This window comes from Haliaeetus albicilla, chromosome 21 (assembly GCF_947461875.1).
Source record: "Haliaeetus albicilla chromosome 21, bHalAlb1.1, whole genome shotgun sequence".
Classification (NCBI taxonomy): domain Eukaryota; kingdom Metazoa; phylum Chordata; class Aves; order Accipitriformes; family Accipitridae; genus Haliaeetus; species Haliaeetus albicilla.
Genome location: NC_091503.1, coordinates 22,279,209 through 22,294,902, shown reverse-complemented (window position 1 = coordinate 22,294,902; position 15,694 = coordinate 22,279,209). Strand labels below are relative to the sequence as shown.

General features: G+C 43.9%; 1 long non-coding RNA gene across 1 annotated transcript in view; it reads right to left on the bottom strand.

The window, feature by feature from the left end:
- Positions 1-12,709, bottom strand: part of LOC138690270 (uncharacterized) — a 161,720-nt gene extending 149,011 nt beyond the window's left edge. The window contains exons 1-2 of the long non-coding RNA XR_011329070.1: positions 12,433-12,709; positions 9,946-10,251 (exon numbers count right to left, since the gene is read on the bottom strand). This is a non-coding gene — a long non-coding RNA (uncharacterized lncRNA). The remainder of the gene's footprint in view (positions 1-9,945; positions 10,252-12,432) is intronic.
- Positions 12,710-15,694: the final 2,985 nt, after the last annotated feature.

Here is a 15,694-nt window from a genome sequence, read left to right as displayed (position 1 = left end):
CATCTTTTGGTTAAAGGTTTGATCAGACTAACTTGCCTTGCCAGTCCCATACCCTGGAATTCCCGTAACAGCAGAACAGGACGCCAGGAATCAGCACAGGCTCACAGCTGTTTTGGCAGCACCTCACCATCACCTCCTCTGGGAGGCTGGGGGATTATTTTGAAAAAAAAAAAAGGATTAAGGAGTCACACTAACCACTCCACATTTATGACTGAAATTTGCCTTCCAGTACAGGCCCGGTCCTAATGCTTCTCTCAGGGCAGAGATGGACAAAACTACTAAGCTAATTAGAAGCACGCATATTTGTAAATGTTTAGCTGTAGTGTTAATAAAAAATTACTTGGGTTCCGAATCTAAGCAGATTTGAACTTTTTTACTACTGCTTATGTATGCTTTCTTTAGGTAAACTAACACCAGACAGAGAGAGAGAGAGATTTTTTTTTTTTTTTTTTTTTTTTTTTTTTTTTTTAAGGTTAAATCAGCGTTACAGTACCCAGCCCTAACCTCCGCCTGAGCCAGCATTTCTACCAGGTTTCTCACTTGGCACGGCTTACACTATCTACTGCACTGCATAATCTGAAAGCTCTGCCTCACTTGCTTTTCCCCCACACAGCCCCCCAAGAAAAAACCTCACACCACTGAAGGCATTAAAATGCATTAAGCTGGATGACTGCAAAATGTCATGAGTCCTTACTGACTCCCACGGTTTAAGTGTGGATTTTAATAGAGGTAATATTTCTTCATTGCTAGCCAGTGCAAGATTTGTTACCTACACAATGACTCAACTATGACATTTTTTAGGAGTGATATGTTAAACTAATTAACATTAACCTAGCAGAAGAAAGCATAAATTAGAGACCATTTCAGTTAAAGATACCGAGAGCTTCTATACTGATAATTCTCCTCAGACAAAAGACTCTGACCCTTGAAGTATGAGATTTCATTTTAAAATTAATATTAATCTATTCAGAATTCTTATGCTGAACTTTTTCAAATACAATTTCCACTTATTACAATTTCAGCATAATTAATAAGGTATGTGCAGCTAGCATAGCAACTCTAAATCCAAGAATTAGAGAACCAAGACAGGACAAGAACCATACAAAAATTGTAAGAAAAATTAAATATTCTATTATGCTTAATGAATTGTTTGTTCCCCTTCCCACTTGGAAAAACAAAAATAAGACAGCCAGTAATGCCTATAGATTTTGCCAGCTCTGCTATACAGCAAGTATGGCCCTATACCCAAATGCAGGGATCAACTGTTCATGGCAATCTTCCTCAGACTCTGCGTTTCTTATCTTTGAACACCAAGACAAGAGGTAGATTAAGTCAAAATTCATTAAGAATACATACAACAACATTTGTTGTCCAACAGATACACCAATATTCTTCCAATGAGGGCACCTTGGTTCTCTTTATAGAGACAGGCTAAGCGGCTGCATCTCCCTCAAAAGCTAACTACTACCACATATCTTTCTAGCAAGTGGTTATTATACCACATTCAATCCCTGCCTCTCCAGAGAGATTCTTTTTTTGGTTTTTTTTTGTAGAAGAAACTGATCTTACCTAAGCAGAACTAGAGATACCCTATTTCACTGACAGTGTTTTGCGGTGACGGCAGTATATGACCCATAACAAGTTTTTGCCAGGAAGTTAATCCAGGCACTGACCTGAAAGAACAGCTACTTCATAGCTCTCTTCAGCCTGGAAGCATTCAAAATAAAAAAAAAAAATAAGAATAAAGACACCCTACTCCTCTTACACAAATACGTGGCCATAAACCACTGCCCACGGCAGAAAACAAGGGAAAGTGTTACATGCAAAATGGCTCCTGGCAATTCCTGGGGTGTTTGCACAGCACTAGTCACACTAAGCAATGAGAAGCCTAGAATACACACTGCTTTAATTTAGCAACAATCACTCGGATACACCATTTCTGATCTAGCAGAGCAACAAATCAGAGAGCTCCCCTGCCCTTCATGTTCAGAAACTATCTACCAGACTATAGTGTGTCTGCAAACGTTTTTAATAATGCTGTAGACATCTTTCAATGTCTAGAATATGCTCTCCTACACAGATATTAGACAGCCCAACTATGCTTCGCAGGACTGTACCAACACTTTAAGAAAAGGCTCAAGATACGTAACCCTGGGTGACAAATCTCAAACACGTAAGAATTCTTATTCTGCCTCTTTTCTGTCCTACTCTTGCTCTGATCCGTCATATCTTAACTTGCTGCCTTTTGCAACAGTGTTCAGGGCAAAAACTATTTCAACTGCAACGCACAACCCAAGGTCAAAGCAGTTGATTGATTTCTTTGCATTTGCAAATGCAAAGAAATCAATCTGGGAATGGTTCTGGTCTTCCTTTGCAAACATCCTTTCACTTGTCCCAAAAGAGAGCGATTAATGCATCTACCCTGCATGAAGTCCACAGCAAGTAACATTCCACACATAATTTTAGTGGTAGTCACAACAATTCTTACTGATGATGTTAAAACCAGATATAAAAAAAAAAGTATTACAACTATTACACTGTGCATAAATTAAAGCAATGAATTCCATCAAACCAACATACATGGGTGTGTACATACATATATACAATATAAATACACACATTAAAGAGTTAAGCCAGATCGATTACCAGTTGAAAAAAACTCATTATTTTTTTTTTAGAGCTTGTCATAGCTCCACTTCAGATATGCCCTGCTGCTTTTCAGTGGTGTCTTTTTGCGGGGAAGAGGAGTGAGCAGTATGCCTGAGATTGAGGTAAAGTGCTTTACAACCGATTACAGTGAATTCTTTCAGTATATGCCTGGTCACTACTAATTCAATAGACACTTTTCAATTATACATTTTTTGACCGATCACAATTTACATGCAGGATGTATTTTAAGAAACAAACTGGTAAATTGGAACAGGGAGCGTCTTTCATTTCGAGTAGCTAAAAAATAAAACAAAAAGGGAACACAGCATAGAAGACCACCGACATAAGGCAACAGAAGCAAGGCTTGGGAATGCACTAGACGCTGTTTCAAATGAGAAAAACCACTTGTCTCCTTCATGAAGCTGCCTCGGGTACCACACCTTTGGTTTTGGACTGTATGGTGTGCATGTGTACATGTCTGTATGTATATATTTGTGTCTAAAACATAAGCATGTAATGTACGTGTATACACACACACAGAGGCTCTGGTGTCTGACTTGCTTCCCAAAAAACCCAGTGGTCCATATCATGACTGAAGTCAATAGCAACTATTATTTCACTCTGCTGAAAATTGACCTGGATGACTGGATTTAGACACAGCAGCTCAAATGTTGGTGGCTAAACAGGAAAAAAGTGCACTGGGTGACTCAAATTGGCTGATGAAAACATTTCAGGTATTAGTTTTAAGCTACTATGCACTAAAATGCATACAATGAAGGTATGAGCTTAAAGAAAAGATTTAAAATAAACTAGCACCTAATTAATCTCACATCTAGAGGCATCCTGTGGTCCAAAACCAATCTCAACAGACATTAAGCAAATTGTTCATTTCTTTGGGGAGAGGGAGCAACTTTGTCTTATTGTGCCTTTAAAACTTCCTTTTCAGTCCTATTACTAGGTGAACTGCTGTCATGAACATATACCAGGTTAATAGCCCCCTTCCTTCACTGCCCAAGTGCTGGAATTCCCACAGGAGATATACATCAAACCCTCTCTAGCTAACTCCCATAGCTGATGTATGGAGAGTAACTAAGTTGACAATATAGATTTTTTACAGGGACAGCTGATTTGTTTTTGCAAGCTGTGCTCCCATTTATGCTCTAAAAGCAATAATCACTCAACTTTTCTCTCAATTTAAACAGAGTTTTTCACAACGCATTGAAATAGTCAACTAAATTAGGCTAGAAATGCTCATGCATCAAAGTCTCCTGAAGATGGGTGATGAATATTCAAGTACCAGGTGTTGATACCATGGGAAAAGAAGCTATTTGAAAAGAAGAAATCGCAGTTAATCCAAATCTGATAAACCAAGCCATGATCTAGGACACAGATTTTAACCATACACAGAAGGAAAGCTTTAAACAGATAAAGCTACATAATGCATAGATTTAAGACTATAAAAAATAATGTATACAAATCCCAAAGCTGAAAGATACCTACATGATGAAGAACAAGCTCCTGGGTTTAGAATTATGTTTCTTTCATTCATTCTTTTGCAAGTGCAATGAATTTCAATAAACAAAAAAAGCAAGGCACCGAAAACATGAAGTTGTGAACCAAAACTACCCTTCCTTCCAGTGTCTGTTTTCCAGCAAGGACCCATGCCTAAACATGCTCCACAGGTCCCGTCCAGGAGCTTGAATGAATACAGCTACAGCCTATACTGCATCATAAAACTCTGAATATGGCAAACTTAAGCCCCAGAGATAGCACACCTTTCATCATCTACCTTATCTTCTGTTTTTTACCAAGGCTTCGCACCTTCTGTAAGGGGAAGGGCGTCTCTTCCAACACCCTCGCAATTTCCAACACTTGAAGCCTAAAGCCTTTAAAAACAGCCTCTCTATGAAGCACAACTGAGCCCCACCAGCCCAGGCGAGCTCCAGCACCAGCAGAGCTGAAGCCACATCGTACGCAAACTCAACAGCAACAATTAACAGATCAAGTCCAGTAGCACCATTACACAGTTAAAGTAGCTTACAGGTCTAAATTAACGCCCTGTGTGGCACTACACCAACGTGCACAAAAGCAGCGAGTTCCTTAGATACACCTCAGTGTTTGCTACGTAATCTAGGGTACCTTCTTAGGTATTCTGGAGCCATCACAACTTATTATTTTCAGAGCATATGCACAGAGCAACATTGATACTAACTAAAAACCCCATTTGCAAATTCTGAAAGATAACTTAAACGAGCAGCCACACAAAGTCTCACCTCCGAGATAATCTCAAAACAACATATGCAATTCCTGAACCACTTACCTAAATGAATTTTTGCCTTGCAGTACCGCAAAGCCAAACAGAAGCAGCTAACTTGTATCCTCCACTGAAGGCTGCAGTTATGTTGGCAGCAAGTTTAATTCAAAACATGCAAAGCTCAAGTTAACTTTGTTTCCTTGTACAGCATGAAACAGAAACAATATTGTCATACACCAAAGAGAAGCCAATACTGCCAATCCCCGAGATATTTATAACCTGCGCCAGGGCCATTTAAAGATTTCACTGCATTTTCCCATTAGAAATGCTCTGATGGCACAGGCCTCCAGACACATAAATTATGACAAACAGCTGCTCATCCGTTCCCACAAAATCCACCTCTCCCTTCCCTATCGCATCAATCACTAGCAACTAGCCCTCATTTTCAAGATAGCTCACCACTTCCTTTCCTCACCCATCATCACTGGCTCACAATCACGTCAGACTCCATCCTTATCAGCCCAGAATACCCGCTCCCGTTGCCCACTTATTAGGTTTTACGACAACCCCGTGCCTTCCCCCTGCACGCCCACCCTGCCTGCGAGGAATCCCATGCAAACATTCGTGGCTGTAATTCACTGCTCTCTTATCTCCAGAGGAGAAGTAATGCCGACATCCAGAGCAACACCACACTCATCTCCCCGTGCAGGACTTAAGGCAACTCATTTCATATACAAAATGCTTTAGCAGGAGCATGCCCATTCAGATCAGGTACCAGCATTTTTCTCTTTTTTCTTCTTTGTACAGAACTAAATACACTATGTTCTTACTAATCTACAATATCCATAGATACGAATACAGAATCCACACTTGCAGTAGTCTAATAACCTTTCAGGGGAAGTACTGCCCCTGTCCTCACACAAAGAACACGATTAATTTTGTGTTAAAATATTCCTAATCCCCCTAGCTTATCCATTTCCCCCTACCAAACCCAAGTACGTCTATGCATTTTAATCAAAGAAAGGTCAAGGTATCGAGCACAATAATATCCTATGTCAGGCTTCACAAATAGTTTGTGATAAAATTCATGTTATGACAATGCAAGTAAGAAAAAAAAAATCAAAATTGAATTCGTTAGTGAGCTGGAAAGCTTCTTGCTACATAAAATAAATCCAATCAAGAGAAAGAACTCTGTTCCAGACACCATATGCCTCTGTCCTGACATAACTGATAGCATTTTACAGAAAGCAGCTCACATGTTGGAAGCTTCCTTTTCATTATAAGTTTTCATGCAAGTATTTCTCAATCATAACTGTAATAGAATGGGGGGGTGTAAGTCCCACCACCACCACTCCCAGATTTCAAGTGGCAGCTCTTTCCTTCCAGCCTTGGTCAACTTGCTTTTACCTCTCTCACAAAATTTGCTCACACAAGCTAAAAAGAAACAAACCACACTCCAATGCTTATACTGATTCTGTGAGAGTATTGTACCTCAAGTTACCTGATAAGGCAACAAATAAGTGAAAGCAGAGAAATAAAAAAAAAAAAAAGACAATGTATTTGCTATTATGATTTCTACTATATGAAGCTATATGATTAAGCACATGAGATTCAACCAGCATTGAGCAAAATAAAGTGGAAAAAAAAAAACCAAAACAAACAAAATAAACCCCACAGACATGCATCAATACCATTTTCTATGGAACCAAAGCTACAAAGCCAGCTCCGTTCTGGAAACATGCCCTGTCCTACAGCTTCTACCTCACCTTCCCAGTGAGGAGCGCAAAGTCACTACTTACCACGCCATCCTCCTCATAATTGCACAATACTCTTTGGACTGTTTGGGAGCCCTTTCAGGGACTAACAATCGTATTTCCAAAAGCTTTCTCCCAAAATTCTACTGAAGAGCCAAACTGTATTTCTGCATCCCGAGGAGGATGCTCTGGTAAAGCCTCCGAAGAAGGGAGCTCCTTTGTGCTGCACGGCCAGGAGCGGGGTCTCCCACCAGAGGGGTGAACGGCAGCAGACCCTCAGGAGAGCACCCCGGCTCCACTTGGTATCAGGAACCAGCGGGGCACATGCAGGTCTACAGAAATATCTACCTCACTTGGGAATTTTGGAATTCATGCCCCCCCCCCAAAAAAACACTTTGACTAAAGGGAAGGAACAATAAAAGAAATAAAGTCCTTGTGGCATTTTCCTTTCTACCTTCCTGGAAGTTTATTGATAGGAAGTTACTCCATATACCACCCCTTCCCTTCGCTACCTAAAAATCCACAAGTTGCCAAACCTGCCCTTTTCTCCTCTGCCCATTCCTCACAACGTACCGCTCCAACGCCGCAATTCACTTACCCCCAACATGCTGTAAAAGCATTTCTTGCAGCCTGTTAATCCCTTCTGCACTTGTGCTCCATTGCCCTGAGACATGCCCAGCCCAGGGTTACTCTCACCTCAGTTACGCGGAGCAAGATGCTTTCTCATGCGACAAAATACGTTGGCTAGAAGACCTTCTTCACCGCGAACACGGTTCAAAGGAGGAACCGCTGCTCAGACTGCCTGGATTTGGTTCAGGCGTAAGTTCTGCCAGCTGAACAACCCCACATCCCAGGGTAGGCTTGCGAGGGGGAGCTCAGAGCTCACCCCCAAGCCCGTACCACCCAGGACGCCCACGAGGACTTCCATCACCTTCCAGGACAGTCACAACCAAAGCAAGCCATAGCCCCAACCGTAACCAGAGCCAAACCACAGGAACAACCATTTTCACACGCTTTAGAGCCACAGCATCAGGGCTCACGTACCTGAAACCTCCCTCTCGAGCAGCAGCTCCCAAACTCCTCCCAGCCAGCCCCCACCGAAAGCACCAGGGCTGCTTCCAGCCCCAGTTAAGGCAGGGGTTCCCCATCACCCCTCCCAGTGCCCAAGTGTTGCTCCTTCCCCACAACCTCCCTCCATCCCCTGCTGTTCCTGCCCCTTTTTACTGGCATTGCTGGCAGGAGAAAGGTACGGGGACATCCCAGCCAGGGCCCGAAAAAAAGCGTTTTGCCCGTCTCCGTGCGAACCCCGCGAGGGTCTCGCCTCCGACGGCACAGCACGCCTACCAGCTGGGAACTGCTGCGCTAAACTTTTCCTAGCTGGCCCTACTTTTCCTCTCGCTGCAGATCTGATCTCCAAACATGAGAATGCTTTTTTGCATTTTATTGGAAATAGTCCAAATAAATTGGAAGACAGATGAATCGCATCCCCCCCTCTTTAAAGCTTAACAGTTTTGTCACCAAGTTAGTAAGGTTTGAAATGTTCCAGGTATAAACAGACACAAATATATCTATAATTTACGTAATATATCCTGAATCCTACGGCAATGATGACACGAACTCTCAGATTAAGCCAAGATAAGGAGTTGCTTCTATTTACATTAAGTAAAAATTCACTTCAGTTTTCAGTGTTGATGAAAATGAATGGCTTTCATGCAAATAAATGAAGTGTGCCTTTTCTGCCCAGTTTAATTTTCCTAAAGAGTGGCAAGTGCCTGAGAAGAAACTGAACAAGAAGAAAATCTGCACAGAAAGGAAAAAGGATTGCAGTTTTGGTTTCCTTTAAACGCAGAAACGTAATGACTGGGCTTCTTTTCCAAGATGACACTAGATAGTAGCTCTAAATATTTTTATCCAGCACGATCCATTTATTATTCTTTTTTTCCTCTTTCCACAAACAGCCTAAGACTTTCCTTTTCTGAGACTTCAAAATAGAGACTTTCATATGGCTAACTTAAGTCATGCAAAGTTCAAAAAAGCATAAGTGCAGAACAATACTAAGAATGGAAATTAAATGTACATTAATTGCGTTCAGTACGTAACAAAAAGCTTATCCTCAATAATCAAGAACACTAAGAGTAGCTCTTTATTAAAAAAGAGTCAGAACCAGGAAATTAGGACCGTATTGCTTCTTGTATCTCTGTTTACAACTGGAAAGGATAACAAGTGATTATTCTTTCAGATTTCTACTTTGCTCTAAAGTAGGCCAGCCAGCTCAGCACTTTTCTTAAGATTATGAATACTTGCCTGCCCTACATATGGTATAGGCTGGAACCAATCAGATGAGCTGAAATATGCAGCAAAACCAACTATTTTCATGTCATTAATTTTCAGCTACAAATAAGAAGTGCACAAAACAGTTATAAAAGGATCAGATTTTAAATAGTTGTAAAATGTGCTTTGCAATTTTCATAGTTCACTAAGGGGCTCAATGATTTCCCCACCATTGGATTAACACTTAATCTCAATTCAAGAATAATTTGTTATTCATTAATAACTCTTGAACAGCTTGTTCTCTCCACTAGTTTTCATTTCATTTTTGTACATCGGTTATCTCATACAGTAACAAGAAAACTGAACACCGTCTGCATTCAGTAGACTTTCACAGTACTTTGACATTCAGGATACAAACACTCTCCACAAGAAGCCTTAAATCAAAACTTTAAAAACATATGAAACAAAAGAATCCCTTGGATTTTTAAGTGAAATACTTCTATTTGCTCTCTCCCTCATACAAGCCATCTATAAGATTTTTGTGCTATGTGGAAGAAGAGAGGTTAAAAAATAGAAGGTTGTTTTCTTGAGTTCAACTCAAAATAGTAACATGTCTTTAAACAAAGTTGGCTATTTGGAAGATCATAATTGTGGAAAATGCTTTCTTTAAATTGTTTTTAACTTATTTTTTGTCAAGTTAACTAGTCTGATTTTCTAGAGCTGGTAAGCACTCCTAGACCCAATTAAGTCATTACCTCGAAAATATCAGTTAACTCTGAAAAGAAAAATATTTTCAAGTTCAGTTTTTCCTTCTACATTTAAGATATAAACATTGCCAAACCATTAGTAAGGCATTTCTGTCAGATTACACCATTCAAAACTATTGGTAGGCGTCAGCAGCAAGGCAAAGACAAAAACAATAAAAGGTTACAAAGCAAGTTTGTTTAAAACAAAGACGATGTGCTTAGTATTTTGATGTACGAGACACCGTATTTTTGCAACGGGGGAGAAGCATACCTTTCACCAGCTGCAGGACCTTGATGTCAGATGCTGACATAATCCAAACGGGTCTCAGCAGCATCTTCCACAATATCCTCAAGTTTCGTCAAAAGGCTCTTCCACTTCTTCCAGGAGGCCATTAAGTTATATATGAATCCAAACGGTTAAGACCTTCAGCAGCTGTACGGAACAGTTTGCACCACATGAACCACCCTTGAAGAATCCCAAGCTGTATTCCACCACTCAAAGAATAATGCAACATGGCACCCATCACAGACCGGCATTTTGGCAACCATCCCATCTTCCCAACAAGCACGTTTTGACCTGTTTGAATAAGAGGAAGAAGTGTTAGTTCAGCACAGTGACGCTGCCACACCACTCAGGGACTAACATACAAATATAAAGTTACATTCTTCTCAATAATTTCAAACCCATATTTCTTCACACTTTTAGACACATCCTAAACCCAAAGCCTGGTGACGGCATTTCACTTTAAAAACATCGCCAGGCTGGAGTGTAACAGCAGGATGCTGTCACCCTTGTACTTTCAATGCATTACGAAAAAGGCTTTCATATTTCTCTACATGTTGTACAGTCTTACATTACAGAAAGCACCAAAGTGACAGGAAAAGAAGGTAATATGAAGGCTCTTCAACTGCCCCGGCGGGTATTTCAAAACTCATGAAAAGAGTACGTCAATAAAAAAGCCCCAAGTAGCAAAAATAAAACTCATCAACCCTTTTGAAGGAAACTTACCAGGATGGCGGAGGAGAGCACTTAGTGGTGATGTTTTCTCTCCCCTTAGCCACAGCTCAGTGTCCCCCCACGGCACCCCCACCAGCAGATGTGCTACTGCAGCCGGGGCTTGGCCAACGAGCACCAGTGTTGACTCTTGGGCCAGCAAGGAGCAAGCCAAAGCAGCCAAACCCGTGCCTGTCTACACCGGGAGTCCTGCCGTGCCATTCCTTCAGAAGTACCAACAGCAAATTTTTGCTTAGTTTGGGAAGGGGAATAGGAAGAATGGAGAGAAAAGTTTGAGTACCCTGCACAGGAGGGAATAATGACGTGAAGAACAGCGTCGGGTCTGCCAAGCTGGAGTGGGGGAAAGGGGAAAGAACAAACTTCTACATCAAGGACAAGGGAGAGGAACTAGGAGCAGCTTTTAGAGACTGGAAGATACATGTGCACAGAGATTAGACCAGAAGAAAGGAGAAGGTGAATATTGGTGGATGCACGAGAATTTTCACTAGAAGCTCTGTCTGCATACCTGAGTAACGTGCATGTAGGGCAGACCACAGAAGAATAATTTTAGAAGAGGGAACAAGAAGAAGTTTTTATGTTTGCTTCACATCAGGAGAAACCTGAGTGCATGCATAAAAAGAAAGATCCTAGTGAAAGAAGCTTTTCATGGGGATTGAAAGCAAGCAAGCATATAGGTAGAAGAATAGGTGGAAAGGGACCAGGAAGAAGGGGAATGAGTGACAATACAAAGTGGAAAAGTAGAGAGTTCAGAAATTCTGAAACGGATAGCTCTAAGGAGGGAGAAGGACAATTGGCAGATTAGGACAAGAAAATAACATGGGAAAGGTAAAGTAGTGGACTGGGACGAAAAAAGAGGAAAAGCGCTGGTTGTTACATAGCGTAGGAAAATGGAAGGGGAAATAACAAGACACTAAATTAGGCAAGATAATTAAGAAAAGTACAAAAAGTACACGAGTAAGTTTTCTGAAGTTGCGGTGCTTGCTCTAGAAAGCACGACTACCAGAAAGAATGGAACAAAACCCAAGGCGACTCTGGCTTTCTCAAAGGGACGAAGCGGAGCGCGCTGCGCGGGTGAAGACCAGCCGAGGAAGGGCCAGCCTGGACTGACCCTTCCCGCTCGCCCCCTCCGCTATGATCAACGCATTTGGAAGAACAAAGTCCTCCCTCTGGTCCTTCCCCTCTTAAAATTGTCCCTCGGGCACTTCTGCGCACCTTGCTCCCCTGGGATGGTCCCGCAGCAGCAAAGTGTCACCCTCAGTGGTGTGTGTGTCCCCCACTTTGCCCTTGCTGGGCCCTTGCCCAGCCCCACAGCCCCCCCCCCTCCTTGGCCAGGGCCCCAGGACTCCCTGCAGTCCCAAGAAGTTTTTCCCCCGTCTTCAGCTTTCCTCTGTCCCAACTCTTTAAAAACACAGCCCGACCCAGCGAGCTCTCCGAGCCCACTTCGTGTGTCCCCCCCCCTCCCCCGCCAAAGAAATAAATTAAACCGCTCAAACAAAACACAAAGCAGGCACAAGGAGGAGGCAAGACCCCCCCACACACCCAGTAGTGCCCCCCCCAAGCCTGCATTACGGTACCGAGGGCGGAATGACTGCCTTACCCTCCCCAAAAAATACCTGCATGTGCTCCCAAAAGTACAAAGAAAAAGCTGGCCCGGCCCGCTCCCAGCCCAGAGCGCGGGGGGGGGGGGGGGGGGGGGGGGGGCGGGGGCCGAGGAAGAACAATAAACCCCAAATCCAAACGTACCTTCTCCTTTCTTTAAAACTGCGAAACCCGAATTTCCTCCCCAGCCTCCATCCAGCGGGGGCTGTTCGCTTTTAAGCGGCTGGAGAGCTCGGACAAAGTTGTATAAATCTCTCCGGATAAAGTTGCCGAAGATGAGCTAACCCCGGGAGAGGAGAGATGGAGAGTTCATCCGAGTTTTTTTCCTTTTGTTCAAGTTGCCCGAGCAGACAAAGAACCGGCAGCGGCGGCAGGTCCCCCGCTCCCCCCGCGGCCCGGGCGCAGCCGGGGTCCCGCACAGCCCCCCCCCCTCCGCCTCCTCCCACCGCAACTTTCCGTCTGCTCCATCCCTTCTCGACCTCGGCTCCGGAGCAAAACTTCCCTCGAACTGAACGTCCCAGGGGAAAAACAAAAAAAAAAAAAAAAAAGGGGGGGGGGGGAATTTAATTCAAGGCGAGGGGGGGTGGAAAGGGAGAGAAACATCTCTCAAATCATTATTTCCGGTAGATGCACCTCTTTGTTTGGATTCCCCCGACTGTCAGTGAGGACAAGGCTCTGGGTAGCTGGTTTCGGTTAGTTTGATCTCCCGGAACGAAACGGGCAAACGCAGGACGTAAAGAAAAATAAGTTTAAAAGAAAGAAAAGGAGAGGAAAAAAAAAAAAAGAAGAAAAAAAGAAAAACCTCCGGAGTTGCGAAACGAACCCTTTTTGCATGGACACGGGAAGTACATAAATAAACAACTGAAGGGGAATTTGGGAAGACTGTTGCTTCTCCTCCCCTTCGCACTTTTCCAGAGACCGTAACAACAAAAAAAAAGCCCCCCCCAAAAAAAAAGCTCCCTGCCACCCCCGCTGCAGCCAGCTCCTGCCATCCCTACCTGTTGCTTAAAGCGCAAAGATGGGGCCGACCGCATCGGTCCCAAAGAAACCAAAAGGGAAAGAGGACCATGGGGGGGGGGGGGGGGCACCCACGGCCCCTTCACCTGCCCTCCGGCTACCCCCCCACGGGGAACCACGGCGCGGCCCCGGGTGGAAACGGCGGCTGCCCCCGCACCCGTGTCCATCCGCCCCCCCGGGTCCCACCGAGGTCCCCCCCGAAAGTTTGGCGAGGAGGAGGGGGGGGGGGTGTCCCTTTTGCCTCCCCCCCCTTTTTGTCTCTCGCCCCGAGACAAAAGAAGCGCGGAGCTGAGCTGCGACTCACCTTGGGAGGGAGGGAGGGAAGGGGAGGCTGGAGAGACACCTTCCGCCTCAACCCTCCTCCTCCTCCTCCTTCCCACCCCCTCGCCCCCCCCCGGGCCGGGACGCGGGTGGGGGGAGAACCCGGCTGGGCCCCGCCGAGGGTCCCCTCCCCGGCGCCGAACAAAGGCGAAGGGAGAGCGGCCCCCCCAAAAAAAATCCGGGGGTCCTAACTTGTTGGTGCCCACCCAGCGTGGACAGCCCCGCGTTTTGGGAAAGGCAGTGGGAAAAGGGGTGATCTGCCCGGAGAAGGACCCCCACGTCGTGGGGGGGACACAGGACACGGCTCTGCCGCCCTTTGTGTGTGCTGGTTTTTCAAAGTCAGAAACCAGAGCGTGATCCTGGGATGTGCAGGTTTTTTTAGCAGAAGGAAAAACAGGATGGGAAGGGCACGCTATTTAGCCTTCAGTGTCCTGTCGACACCTCCTACAGCCCCTGCTCACCTCCGTCCCTTCCTATTTCCCTTCGGTTCGTGCTGATTTCGCGCTAGCAACCCAACTCGTCCTTCTTCCAGCTCCTTTCCCCCCTGCCCGTCTTCCCTAGTTTTGAGGCTCATGCAAACCGTTCCCTCCTACCCAAGGCTGTCAGCCTCAAAGTTGTCGTCTCCAAAACGTTTTATAACTCCCCACCCAGGATCAAACTTTTTTTATCCTCCTGCCCCAGAGAAGCTGCCCCCAGCTCTTCCATCACTGCATGTGATGGATGATGCTCTCATTGTTTTGCTACGTTCTGCTGTGATGTACTTTGCCGCCGGTTTTCATTTTAGGTTTCTGAGGTGAAATGCTAATACGTAACATAGTGTAACACCAGGTATGTGAAATGCCTCCTTATGGTCCTTCTTCTTTACCATTCCTTTCACCTTCTTCTGCCCTTCTGCATTGTGTGCTCTGGAGCAGCCATTGTAACACTTTTACAATTTCCTCCTAACTTATTTCCTACAGACTGTTCCTCCTCTCCCTCCATTTCTGACTTTTTCACCAATGCTAGATTTTTATTCTCTCCATCCACACTATTTCCATGGTTGTTTTATCCATCTTTCTTCTTCCACCTCCCCACTTTTGTTTTCTTAATCCTTTAGTTGCAGGGGGGGGGAAGAGGAACATTGACTGCACCATAGCCCTTGCATTACTGCCATCCGTATTTTCTCTGCTTTCCACATGCACTCTTTTAGTAATGCACATTGATTTCCAACCAAAATGCACTCTTCTGCTAATGTATATGCAGTTTTTCGCCGGGTCTCATTCCCTGATGACCCCAAATCTGGTGGAAGGCTGTGCATTGTGGCACAACCAGCAAACATCTTATAAAGTACTACTGTTGGCAGCATTTTCTGGAAAAGCACAAATTGTACGAGTAGCTCCTGGTTTTATGGGATTTTGGTTTTGGGAGACATCCAAGACATGTTGCCTAAAGGTATCGCTTGCTGAGAGTTTGTGAGGATGGTGACTTGCCCCATGGCCTGCTGGCTGAGTTGGAGTTTGTGGGGCAGGTAAATAGGATCACCCACATCCACTTCTCCTCCTGCCCTTGGAAGTTTGAGGCCAAAAGCGTCTAAAAAGAAAAAAATCATATGTTGTAATTCTCTAGTACAAACTGTATTTAAACAAGGTATGCCTCTACCTTATTACTTCATTATGAGTGATAAAGATTAACTAATTGTTGGACGAGAGGCCAGCAGTTGCCTAGGGTCCCATAATTTTTACCTGATTACATTCAACATACACAAACAGAAGACACTCACAGCTGATAATATGTAGCTGAAGAGGTGAGCGAGGATGAGAAAAATTAGAAAAATTTATCAAAAGGGCAAAAATATCAGAAACAGTTTGACAAAAGTTACTGTGTCTTATAGAAGAGTTTATCTGGTGGATTAAAGGCCATCTGCAGTCAAGACAATAAAATTAGGTTAAAATCCCTTCGTGGTTCATTGGCCAGGTAAAGGCAAGCATGAAACAGTAAAAAGGAATACATGAGAAGCAAGAAAAGGGGAGCAATTGATGACAATTAACATGAAATAGAAATCATATAGTGTAGAAAATTATTTGGAAAA